General features: G+C 44.0%; 1 protein-coding gene across 1 annotated transcript in view; it reads right to left on the bottom strand.

Moving 5' to 3' along the window:
- The window catches only part of GRIN2B (glutamate ionotropic receptor NMDA type subunit 2B), a 474,878-nt gene that overhangs the window by 54,980 nt on the left and 405,959 nt on the right, over positions 1 to 13,939 (bottom strand). The window lies entirely within an intron of this gene.

Genomic DNA, 13,939 nt, shown 5'->3' with positions numbered 1-13,939 from the left:
TGTGGGCACCCTGCTAAGCCCCATGCCTCAAAGAAGCAGCGTTCTGCCCTTCAGCAAGCTGACACTGAGTGAAGGAGTCAGAAATGTCAACTAACGTTTGCAGAGCTGTGTGGTAAGGGCTAAACTGAAGCTGTACCAAGTGTCGTGAGGATGCTCGAGTTTCCTGTGTTATGTGTGGCTGCCAGGTTTTTTCTACTTAACTGTAACAGGGAGCATGATGATGAGAGCAGCAAATAGTTTTGGAAAGGTCAACAGAATGATGGGAGCAAATGAGCCAGAAAGATGTGTTTTGGGTGGAACAGAGGTCTAGTGGAGAGCTGTCGGGAGAGCTAGGCGGATCTGAATCAGAATAAAATAGCAAGTCAGGATGAAACAGTATTGACACAGTTGATTTGGGAAGGGAGTGTGGTAGGGCCGGAGATGAATCCACAGGTCAGTGCAAGATGTGCACCTGCTAGGCTGGGTGGAAGCCTGGGAATGAACTGGATAGATCTCTCTGTGAGCTACCACATATGGCCACATTGGTGGGGTACCCCAGCACCCAGGAGCATCTCCCACACAGATTCCAATGTGAAGGGTGGGTACCCTGAGCCATGCGCATGCTGGCTTACTGCTAACCACCCAGAGAAATATGTAGGTTCCATTAGCTTTTGGAAGAGCAGTTCATTCTTATTTTTATAATAGAATCAACATGACCTTATTGGTGGGCTCTTATTCTCTCTCTGCCATTGACTTTGAAGGAGGAAGAGAGAGCACTTTTAAATTTTCTGTAACTGAGCATCTTCAATTATGCCAAGGTATTATGGATTGCAAGCTCCTGCATTTTCTCAACCTATGATTTTCTCCATGAAGCAAATCAGGAGAACAGGTGAGGCACCAGGACTAGAAAACCTCTTCATTTATTAATTGCAGAAATCAATAAGAAGCTACAAGTCAGCAGCACTTCATAAATTTGAAAGCAAATAAGCTTGGTTTTCCACATTAATGCAAAACTCAAACTCCCCTGCTTTGGTTCTTTGTCCAGTGATGTGTGGAGACACTGCCATTGTGTTACTGCATCACTCATCACTAGAAACTGGGCAAGGCTGTGGCATCCTGGGCTGTCTTATTCAGCACCATGTAGCCCTTCCTTGGATGCTGCTGGTTGGTATTCTTCCAAATGTATAAATGATATTTTGGTTCTGTGTTCAAAATTATGCACTGGACCAAACATTTTCTTTCATTTAAAGACATCATTTTCTCTGGAAGAATTTCGGTATAAGTTTGTTTTTCCTCTTGTTGCTAAGACTACTCTTTTCTTTTTTTCTGTTTTCTTTTCTTTTTTTTTGAGACAGAGTCTCACTATGTTGCCCTTGGTAGAGTGCTGTGGCATCACAGCTCACAGCAACCTTAGACTCTTGGGCTTAAGCAATTCTCTTGCCTCAGCCTCCCAAGTAGCTGGGACTACAAGCACCCGCCACAACATCTGGCTAGTTTTTGTTTGTAGTTGTCATTGTTGTTTGGCAGGCCCAGGGTGGGTTGGAACCCTCCAGCTCTGGTGTATGTGGCTGGTGCCCTAGCAGCTGAGCTACAGGCACAGAGCGAAGACTACTCATTTCTAAAGCATAACTTTCTAAATGGCTTCCCAGCCATGTGGAATTATGAATATCCTCTTGCCAGTGGTTGGGGGCAGATGGGGTTTAGGAGAAGGGAGGCCCAGGCCCATGCTGCTATCTTACCTCCATCTCCAAGCAGGTGTATTTATCCCAGTGGCCAAACTGGTATTATTTTCTGCATGTTCAATAATGTGAAGAAGGTTGGGAAGCTCTAAAATACCCACTTTTATTTATTTTTTTCATTTCTATCATCTTCACTTCTTTTGATTTTTTTTTTAAATCCAAATTTATTCTCTTCTGGTTTTATTGCTAATAGCCTAGCCTAATGTGGTCTAGTAGTTCATTCTGAGATTACTTCAATAAGCTTCACACCTCGCATGAAATAGCCCCCACAGTCCATCATGGACACTGCCACCAGATGGCTTTCTTTTTCTTTGAGGCAGAGTCTCATTTTGTCACCCTTGGTAGAGTGCTGTGGTGTCACAGCTCACAGCAACCTCCAACTCTTCGGCTTAAGTGAGTCTCTTGCTTCAGCCTCCCGAGTAGGTGGGAGTACAGGTGACCGCCACAACACCCAGCTATTTTTTTGTTGCAGTTGCCACTGCTGGCCAGGGCCAGTTCAAACCAGCCACCTTCAATATATGGGGCCAGCGTCCTATCCACTGAGCCACAGGAGCTGCACCCAGATGGCTTTCTTAAAACACAACTTTACCATATAATCCCAATGTGAAAAATTTCAACAATCTCTCACTGCCTTCAGGAGGTGCCCACATTTCTCCCTTTGCTGCTCAAGGTCTGTACATTGAGCCTAACCTACCTTGATACAGTTAACTTCACTGTTTTCAATCATGAATCCTTTGTTCAAGGAAAAGGAAGTTGTTGGTATTAGAAGCTAACATAGCTTAATAAGAAACAGATTGCAACAAGCTAGTTACACTGGCAGAGTTTCTCATGACACTCTTGCAAATGAGATGAAACATAATATGGATTATTGCATACTTTGATAGATTTAAAAGGAGTTAAAGAGCCAACATGGAAGGAGGTCTCTCTCTAATGACATGTCAGAGGACTCTGCTTTCAGAAAAGAGTAGCCTGCATAATGTTTTAGAAAACAAAATAGAAGTCATGCTCACGATATTGCAGGTAACACAAAACTAGACAGGCTAGAAGGCTGCATTTCAGAATCGAGTTCCAAAAAGATCTGAATTAGCCAGAATGATGGACCAAGTCAAATGGAATGAAGTTTAATAGTATTTACACTTAAAGTCAAGCAGTTAGATGTTGAAAAAGTAACTCCACGGTATTTAAAAGGAGATACTTTGATCAACAGCAGTCTACAAAAGCTATTGCAATAACCAATAGTCTATTTATATACTTACAGGGTCTAGCACGGTGGTTTTCAACCTTCCTAATGCTGTGGCCCTTTAATATAGTTCCTCATGTTGTGGTGACCCCCAACCATAAAATTATTTTTGTTGCTACTTCATAACTGTAATTTTGCTACTGTTATGAATTGTAGTGTAAATATCTGATATGCAGGATGTATTTAGGCGACCCCTGTGAAAGGCTCGTTCGACCCCCAAAAGTGTCGCGACCCACAGGTTGAGAATGGCTGGTCTAGCACTTGCGGTGAAGGGAGGTCACCAATGATCCTGCCCTGCACTGTGTTCATCATGCCACAGCTGGAAAACTGGGTTCTGATCCTGTAAGTCTATAATCTACAGATTTTTATTATTATACCCATTCTGCATTTCCCTGACAATAGTTTTTCTTCACGTAGTTCCCCTCTAGCACACCCCTTCCCACCACGTTAGCCAGATCCTTTCTTTGCTTTGTGTCAATTCAATTCAACCAACAATAATTAGGCACCAATTCTGTGCCAGGCACTGGGCTATTTGCTAGATATAAGAGTAGCAGGTACATTTATTGAGGGCGTAGATATTCTAGGCCCCAAATACATCTAGGAATCTCATTAATCTTCACAGCAAGCTATGTGATAGAGACTCACATTTAATGTCTCATTTTACAGATGCCTACAGAAGGATTTGATGACTTTTCTAAGATTCTCAGTAAGTGACTACAGTGTTGGGATAGATGCTGAGCAGTCTGACTCCAAAGTTGGGCTTCTACCCATGACTCTGCACTGCTGCTCTGACAAGGGAGAGTTAAGACATAGTCCCTGTCCTCCAAGGATAGACTAGAGGGGAAAGATACCATTTATTGACAATAATATCAAGTTAGGCTGTAGTAATTACATGAATAAAATGCATAAATAAAGTATTATGGCACTCAGAGCAGAAGTGATTATTCCCAAAAGAGTCAGGGAAAAGCCTCCCAGAGACCCTTAGCTTTGAGCTGGGCCTTGCAATGTAAGTGATAGCTCATTAGGTGAAGAGTTCTTTATACACCAAGATAAGAGCAAGAGCAAAGGGGCAGAGCAAAGGAACACCTGCTGGGTGGGAAAACCTCGGCCCATCCTGCACAGCTGGATCTCAGTTCTCCTCCTCCTTCTAGGCCTGCTCACTTCACCTGGGCAGTGTCCGTCGCTCTCGAGAGACAACTGCACTGTGTTCATCTCTTGCCAGCTCCTCATTCAAGGGCATCAGGTTGGTAGCCTGATACTGGCATGGGCACCATGAAGACAAACTGAGGCCTCCTCTGCCCCCTCATCACCAACTGTTAACAACGACCAGATCACCACTGTCTGCAATAACCAAACCATTCACTGCTTCATGATTTGCTATCTTCTTCAATGATTTTTTTTTTAACTTTCCAAGAGACATATGCTCTAAACTAAATTCTAAACATGTCTCAGAGACAGAACTACTCAGGTGTTTCTGAGACCATAGCCAAATTTCTAAAACTCTCTGAGTCTCAGTTTCCACATCCATACAAATAAGTGAATGGCTTTCTAAGGTGCCTTCCCCATAATTTCATGACCCCATGGTCTCTGCAGGGCAGGGGTTCTCTCCTATACTGCTTACAGAGTAGAGCCCAAAGGAACAGGGGTCCCTGGTGATTCTTTCCTGTAGGGAGGGCTGTGTCTGCTTTATTTTTATAAAATATCAGCTTGTCTTTTTATCCCCTTGTTTTTTCAAGGATGAGTGCAACGAGAAGGAGTTACCAAACTCCTGAAGATTGAAGAGAGGAACTTTTTTGAAAATAAAATCCACCATGAATATAAAATTCCCAGTGCCAATAAGCAGGGTTCATGTTAAAAAAAATAAAGATTAGATAGTTACCCCAAACTCTTTATGGAGCAATGTGGGTTAGAAATGAGTTTTTTAAAAAGCAAAGCTGAAGTTAAATGAATAAGGAAATATTTATGTAGATATATTTCAGGTAATCCTTCTTTTACATGGGAAGAAGTATGGTGAAAATATTATAAACGGAAAAGTTTGAAAAGGCAATGAAAAATAGTAAATAGGGAGAGAGAAACCCAAGACACTGAGAGTAAGGATGGTCAGTGCTTGTCCAGGACATTGTGTGAGTCTATAGTCCTGGAAATGCAGAGAGCAGCACAAAGTGGGGTTAACAGGAGAGACGGCTGATAAATACAGTGAGAAAAACTGAACGAAGAATTTATAGTCAAGATTTAAATACGATCAGGAAAAGATCTTAAGAAATTATGTAGAAAATGACTGCAAAGTACTCTGAATTCCTTCGAGAGAAACACTAAACAAATACCATTACCATGAGCACATTCAATAATAACAACATCTGTCTATAAAAATTTCAGTTATCTGCCACACTAACCAAAGAGATCTCTCGAGGATTCAAACCATCTTTCTCAAGAGAAAAAAGAATCTTTGCTTAGTTTTCCCAGAAAAAGACGGAGTCATGTTTTAGGATACTGAATCTGGTTGGGTTCTCTAGGTACCAAGTGTACCCAGCACAGCGGGAATTTCTCCTCAGAAGAAATTGCACTTCACAGACCTACATCAGGTGATGGTGGAATTGGCCCCTGAGGCTTCTCTTATGAAAAATCTAGGGAACCAATCTGTGGTGACTTTTGACTTTAAAGTCCTCCTTCTGCTAACGGATTCCCTCCCTTACCGCCAGTGAAACTGGCACCAATTAGCACCTTGACAAGGCCACGCATAAAAAGGACCACAGAGACCCTGTTCCTTTCTGAAAGGCCCTGAGTTTGTCCCTTTGCCATAAATGGTTGATGTGTGCAGCAGGGTGAACGTGTCATCTTGAAGAAGGGAGAGGGGACCCGGGTGGGGCATTGCTGCTGCGCAGTCCTTGCCCAGATAAGCGAAGGACATCGGTCTCCTCGGGCTGCCTCTCTCATCTGCACAGAAAGTCATTTTTTAAGATCCTGGAACAAAAGCACTTATTAGAGCCTCTTTAGGCGTCAAAGGTCATTTTTCAAAAATCAAAGCGTTTTTGTTTCTTGCTTGAGATGACATCTGGATCTAACATGAAACACTTGCTGCTTATTTTAAGCCTTCATCTGAATTTTGAAAAATGCGAAATTTAAAGCTACATGTATTTCCCTGAGCGAACTGAAGGAACAGGCAGAGTCTCGGCAATGCAGTCCGAATTCTGCGTTCCGTTGCGTACCAAAGTGATGCCAGATCCCATGGCTGTCCCCAGTCACATGGTGCTGCTGCCCCTAGGCAGGCCAGAGACTCTTAACAGAGCAACAGTATGGGAATAGGAGGACGCTGTCATTTGTCCCCCGAAGTTATACATCTTCGCTCTAAGGATGGTTACAGTTTGAATGGGTGATAAAACTTCGTTTTGCTCAATCTTTATTATTTTTTTTTATTCACCTGTCAGTCTGTTTTGTGCAGCTATAGTAGAATACCACAAACTGGGTTATACATTTTTTTAAAATTTTTTGTTTGTTTGTTTGTTTTTGTAGAGACAGAGTCTCACTTTACCGCCCTCGGTAGAGTGCCGTGGCCTCACACAGCTCACAGCAACCTCCAGCTCTTGGGCTTCCGCGATTCTCTTGCCTCAGCCTCCCAAGCAGCTGGGACTACAGGCGCCCGCCACAACGCCCGGCTATTTTTTGGTTGCAGTTTGGCCGGGGCTGGGTTTGAACCCGCCACCCTCAGTATCTGGGGCCGGCACCCTACTCACTGAGCCACAGGCACCACCCTGTTATTTATTTTAAAAAACAAAATTTACTTCTCACACTTCTGGAGGCTGGCAAGTCCACTATACAGATGGCAACATCAACTGAGAGCCTTCTTGTAGCACCATCCGTGGCAGAAGCAGAAGGGCAAGGGAGCCTGCTCCAGACAGCAGGAAAGGGCTGAACTCGCTGTTATTATTTTATAGCAAATCCACGCTGGCAATAACCAACCCACTACCGTAATGAGGGACGATCATCCATGGACGACCTAATCGCTTCTTAGAGGTGCCAAACTCTTACCACTGTTGCATTGGGGATTAAGTTTCCAACACATCAACTTTGGACATATTCAAACCATGGAGTCACCCCTCCTTCTATCCCTTGTAACCCAATGAACACTGTGGTGCATGGCCACCCATTCTGTGTCCATTCACAATGCATACATATGAATGAAAAGGACGGGACAAGCGTGTACATATGTGTGTGTGTTTCCTACATCCAATCATAATATCCACATTTCTCTGCTGCTTGCTTTTCCTGCTTCAACATAGGTTTTCTTCCAACTCAACAGGGTAGATCTGACTCCTTTTAATAGCTTACGTAATAACAGCCCATAATAAACAATGTGCCTTAATTTATTCAACCATAACCCTACTGGTAACTATTGAGGCTATTGTTTTAAAAATTAACCAAATGTACATATCTGGTATTTCTAAATCATCAGTTTCCAGGAATGAAAAAGCAGAAAAGGAATAAAAGGATATGTAAGTTTCTAAATGATCTCGATTGTGCCCATATACAACAGTTTGCAGCAATTAAAATTCCTATCTGTGAAGCATGAGTGCCCTTTGCTCACACTCTCACCAGCACTAAATTCTTATCACTATTAAAGGTTTGCCAAGCCGACGAGCGAAAAACGGCATGTTACTGCTCTAATTTTCATTTCCTTGACGCACAGGGAGCGTGAGCTCCTTTCCGCATCTGGTCACCATTTGGATTTCTCTCTCTGACCTTCTACTCACATCTCTTCCCCATGTTCTGTGGCGTAGTTGGTTTTTCTTATCTATTCACAGGGAAGCGCTCCTGGTGTAGTAGGATAGTAGCATCTTATCTGCCACATGTGCTTGAAATACCCTTTCCACTCTGCGATCTGTCTTCTGTCTTTGGTCTTTTTTTCATGCACAAAATAGTTTGCTTTCACTTCCCCCTGCCCCAGCTCCTTTGGATGCAAAATATGTCTTTTTAAATAGAATATTTGGTTTCCTATCTTACTTCGTCAAAAACATGCATCTTCAGTTTCCCTTAGTATCCTTTTACTCATAGCTTTTTCTATACTGTGTGACAGAGATGCAGCTTTGCTCTCTGGGTCCAGTCTGTGGTCTTTCCCTGCCCGGAGGGCTGCACCTCCTTCCCTATTTCAGGAAGGCTCTGCATTCTCGGTTCTTCTCAGCCCTCTCTGCCCCCATGACATGGTCTTTGACCAGCCCAGAAAAAGGCTATGCTATTTGATCTTCTGGAATGGTTTTGAGGGTCAACCTCTGCCTTTGGCTAACCTCTGCCCTCGGCTAGCAGATTAAAATGTTAGCTACATTTCAAAACTCCTATCTCTAAATAGGTATTTAAGCATCTTGAGGGCAGAAACTATGTTATTTTACCTCTTTTTGTCCCGTGTACTGGCTTGAACAAATGTGCTCTCAGGAAATTATTGACTGATGTCATTGTGAAAAAAATACATCGTACCCCGCCCCCTCCAAAGTCTGCACTAGATGTCACTGCAGTGTTCTTCGATGAAAGGGCGTAGGAGGTAAAGGCTGCTGCATGCGTCTCTTCCATCTCTCCTCAGCCTTCCAGATTATGAAGTTAACCCCGACTAAACTCAGTCCCATGTGGATTGCTCTAAGTACAGTGGCACCATGTGCTGTAGCGAGCAGCTATCCAGGCCCCGGTTCAGCCTGATGCTCCTTCTAATTATTTGCAGGTTCAGTGACATCTAGGTTGAGAAATCCGGCATTTGAAAAAAATGTGTCAGAAAATAATTTACATATTTAGATTTGATCCATGACTGCCTCTGGCCTATTACTGTGTTGTCACTGTCCAAGCCAAGGACTGGCAGCTCCGGGCACACAGGCTGAAGGAGGGCTGTCCAGCCCATCTTGCCTGGCACCTGTGTGGTTCTCCCAGTGATGCCGGGACATCAGTTGACTGCTCAGGCCTCAGATGCTAACTCTGGCTGATCCCTGCCTCTCCACAAGAGCTGGGAACCCCTGGGAGCAATGGTATATACCCATCACCATGCTGGCCATTGACCTGAGTGATCCCTGTCTCCACTCATCCTGCCCTCCATACCTCCTGCTCTAGAGAGAGATGGAAGGAGAAAGTGGCAGCAGTGGGGTAGAATCATGTGCCAGAAATGGAAGTTGTTGATTCTCTTGGCAGCTGAGAGCACTTGTGGTCATTTCACATCATACCATGAACAGAGATGTGATAATATCAGAGCACGTACAGCCACTATGGACCAGGACCAGTGAGAGGCACTTCTCATAGAGTTGTGTTATTTCAATGTCACTAACTTCCAAAAAGGTAGATACTGTTAGTTTCCCACAATATAGACTAAAAAACCTGAAGCTGGGTGGGTGTGGCAGTTCACATCTGTAATCCTAAGCCACGGAGGGTGGACTGCTTGAGCTCAGGAGTTTGAGACCAGCCTGAGCAAGAGTAAGACCCTGTCTTTACTAAAAAGAGAAAGAAAAAAAATTGGTATTGTGGTGCATGCCTATAGTCTAATCCCAGCTACTCAGGAGGCTAAGGTGAGAGGATCATGTAAGCCCAGGAGTTTGAGGTTGCTGTGAGCTACAGCCCTCACCACTTTACTCAGTGCAACAGAGTGAAACTGTCTAAAACAAACAAACAGAAAGCAAAAATCATGAGGCTCACTGAGGAACAGCATTTTATTCCTGATCTGTTTTGCTATAGTAACTCATATTTCTTTTACCATGGGGTGTTGCAAATAGAATACTCCTGACTCCTAATCTTACTGTGATCTGAGAGAGAAGAGTCTGTTTCAGTTTACTCCATCAGCCCACAGGATCACTGATGGATGTGCCTTTTCTTTTCTTTTCTTTTTTTTGTAATTTTTGGGCGGGGCTGGGTTTGAACCCACCACCTCTGGTATATGGGGCCCGCGCCCTACTCCTTGAACCACAGGCACCGCCCTGATGGGTGTTTCTAAGAGTTCATGGTAAGTAGTAACTGAAATTCATAGTGGGGGCCAGACGGGCAGAGTGGGAGCAGGTGGCAGGGGACCCCTGAGCTGTGTGAACTTGAGTGAGCTGTTGGACCTCTCTGTGCCTGGCTCATGTTAGTTTTATGGAGCATTTGCTATTTTCCTCTTCCTTCACCTCCCCCTTTTCCTCCTCCTCATTATTACTACTACATTAAAAATGCCAGTGCAACTTCTTCATGTGCCTAACTTGCTCCCAGAAAAAATAGTCTTTTCTAAGTGGTTTGCAAATGGTAAGGCACGTGTACTGAACAAATTCCAGCTTCTCAAATGTTTAACTAAATTTTTTTCAAAATGTCAGGATAAACATCATGCCATTCTTCTGGTTTCATTTAAGTGCAAATAAAAACAAATCACAGGAATAAAAATGCTACTACTCTTCTGAATTTACTGAAGACTTTGAATCCAAAGAACCGTGTTGACCCATATGCTGCCTCCACATAGTCCCCTTCTGGGACAAGACCGATATTTTAAAAGGGCATTCACTCTTTTAGGTTGAGCATTTTGTTGGCTAAACAGGCTCAAATTGGCTGAGAGTCAACAGGTTTTCCAGATGTACCTGATGCCTACCTGGTTCAAAGGCTCAGAACCTCCAAGTCCCAGTTCTCTGTTCTTGGAAAGCCAGTCCTCAGAGTCTTATTCTGGGACCTGAAAGAGCTCAACTACTGCAAGCTGAGTGCCACCTTCTCCTCTGATGTGCCTGTTTCCAAGGAAAGCAAAACTGAGTCCTGAATCATCCTCTGGGACAGGCAGAACCCAGTGACAGAACTCTCAAACTTAGCACCAGGCCAGTCCCACTTCCTCTGAATCAACTTCCTCCCACAGCAAGAGGCTTAGGACATGTGTACACCATGCCCAAGGCTTTGATTTGCTCCAGGTCTTGGGACACTGGGCCATAGGCTCAGCCATGGACATTGTTGGTCATTGGTTGCCTCGTCGTTATGCTCAGATGACAGTTGTGAGAGCAGAGCAGAAGTGTGTAATGTCTGAACAGTGACTCCCTAGATTACAGCACTGGCCTGGGAAGGTCTTTGTTAGTATTTACGGAAATGTGTGTGTATATGTGCATGTGTATATGTGTAGTCATTCATTCATTCATTCCACTTAGTTTAATTTGCTATATTAATTAAAAGGATAGGCTTTGAAGTCAAAAGGCTTAATTTCAGTTCTGGCTTTGCCACTGCTGGTTGTGCAAGTCTGGACGAGTTACTTAACCTTTGAAATCCTGTGTTGTGGATGCCCGTGGTTTTGTCTACCAATTAACTATCCCTGCCTCTCCTCTCTAACCCCCTCTTTCCCCTCACCCCTCTCCTTAGCTCATTATCTCTTTCTGTTGTGAATCGCCCCCTCCTCCACGCCAACTGGTGGTCCTATGGAGGTGGCTATGTTATTCCATCTCCCAGTGCCCTGCTGACCCAGCCACAGTTGAGTGGTCAAGGGATGAGACACCTGACTGGCTGGGTCAAATCCCTGACATTTTTGGCCTTTAGGACCAAGAATAGTGTTAAGTCAGTCTCACTCAGTAGCACAAGCTAGAATACATAAAACCCAGAAGCCCTGGGGGAGGCATGTCCTGTAGCCTCTGGACTGAGAGAGAATGAAGCCAGTGGCCATTAAAAAGCAGATACAAGTGAGACTGTGAACAAGATGTATGGTAGCATCAGAGTCCCGGTTTATTGCTACTCTGGAGGCCTGATCACATTCCCATTTTGGGTTCTGTTGAGAGAATCTAATATGCTTATAACAAATTTGTCTTTGGCTTAAGACAGTTCAAGTTTCATGTCTATTCTTTATAATCAAAACAGTCCTCATAATGCTCTGTGGATCTCATTTACAAATGGCAATAGATAATAAATATAACCATCTTTGTGGAGTTTTAAATGAAATAATGCACATAAAGTGCTTTGCAAAATGCCCGGAACATAGTGAGCACTGAGTAGATGACAGTAGTTGCGGTGGCAGTGGTGATATTTATCACCTCCAACTTACTGTGAACATCTCAGGATCCAAGAAGTAGGTGGGGTGACCAGTGACAGGCAGATCCCACACCCATCCCTAAACAAGTGCCTGCCTGCCTTGGCCACAGGAAGGAGAAGCAGGCGGCTTCCACTCAAGCTCTTAGATATACAGTTCCTGTTGTCCCAATAGGGACTTGTGGTGGCCTCCTCTTCCTGGCCCCCAGGTCTCACTGGAGTTACCTAGACAGCCAGCCTCCCTCAGCAGGTCCTTTGGCATCTCTTCCTGCAGGCTAGACCCTGCTACCCGGTGCAGCAGTTGGCATACTTTCCTTCTCCCTGTCTACTCTCCACGCTCCCCCTTCCATAAACACTTTCCCAGGATCAAGAGCTCATAATCAGGACATTCCTCTAAGACCCCTCCCTAGAGGTTTCCCAAGCCTCACAAGCAGCAGAAACAGGATTTGAACCCAGGCAGCCTGACACCACTTTTGGTGCTTTTGGCCACTCCTTTCTTCGGCCTCAAAGATTAGCTACAGCACATAAAGTACAGTGAATGGTATTAGGCATGTAGTACTCATGCCCCCAAATGGTACTGGTCTGGAATAGTCCTCCTGTCCTATTTTCTTGGGCAGCTGTGTGTACCTTGGACCTGTCCTGTCATAGCACCAGAGGCTTTATGGGTTGCAGGAGCAATGCCATCATCCAGAAGGCACTGAGTTATCGTCAGAGGCACTGGGAGACAAAGGTGAGTATATTCTTCTGACGATGTCTCCCGACCTGGTTCCAGCTTGCCCTGCCTCTAGCCTCCTCATCAGCGTCATCACACCCTCCTTCATGATCCTCCTCTGAGTTTCAAACATTTTCAATATACTTAAAGAAACGATTTCAATATACTTAAAGAAAACATACAGGAATCCATCTCTAGACCCTGGACCTAGTGAACTAGCACCTCCTTCAAGAATATCTCAGGAAATTAATAAGTGATGCACATTTTTGCACAATGAGTATACTGATCAAACAAGCACGATTTGAATTCTCATGCAAATTTTTAGGAGCATGAAAAAGTAGCTGGATTAGAGCAGGACCTCAGCAGATGAGACTGCAGAGAGCTGCTTTTATCACTGCAGGGTGCTCACGCACAAGTGTCAAGAAGAAAATAATGAGAAGCATTCTGGAAAAGGGACATATTGCATAAGTATAATGACAAAGTTTTCCAGACCACAAATCTGACCATAAACACTGATAATTATGAGTGTGCTTTCTGGGACAACGAAGCAGCATAGTTGAAAGTGTGATCATCCAGGAAATCTAAGACATAAGGTTGTGAATACATATGAAAAGAAACAAGGCATAAACACTGAAGAGACGCATAAAGATTACTGAGGCGATAAGGGAGCACAAAGGGAAGAGGTCAAAGTCATTGCAAATGTATTATAATTTTAGAAGACTACACCACAAAGACGAGAAAAAAAAGTTGAAAGATCTATGTCTAAGAACATAATCACTGTTCTCTCTACAGTATCTTGTCAAATTCATAGAACAGTTTCTTCGCCTCTCACTAAGGCCATGCAGAAAAGAACTAAATCCCTAACAATAACACTTAACTCTAGGACTGTCCAAGTTCACCACCTGTCCTTAATCAGTGAAGGTCAATTTTGTGGATAAACTTGTATGTTAAGTATGCAGAAAATAGTTTTCCCAAGATATTCCAGACCAAAGTATCCCAAATTAGGGTATCCAAGGCTACCACTCCATCTCTCACTGAAATGCCTCTCCTCAGCTTTGGAGGGTAGAAAAGGCAGGCAAAGACCCCACCCCGACTTCTGTTCTCAGGTACTCACCCTCTTGTCTGGATTTCTGCATCACTCCTGTTTTCCCACCTCTGGTGCATCCTCCACATGGTTGCCAGAGTGATCTCTGTCAAATGCAGGTCTGTCCTCACCTCACCCTTCCCAAAGCCTTACACACCTGCACAGTCCTATCTGACCTTGGAAAAGTACACACTGATTCCCCACCA

Source organism: Nycticebus coucang, chromosome 12 (assembly GCF_027406575.1).
Source record: "Nycticebus coucang isolate mNycCou1 chromosome 12, mNycCou1.pri, whole genome shotgun sequence".
Lineage (NCBI taxonomy): Eukaryota > Metazoa > Chordata > Mammalia > Primates > Lorisidae > Nycticebus > Nycticebus coucang.
The sequence above is the reverse complement of the archived record's forward strand: the minus strand, read 5'-3'. Positions and strand labels throughout refer to the sequence as shown.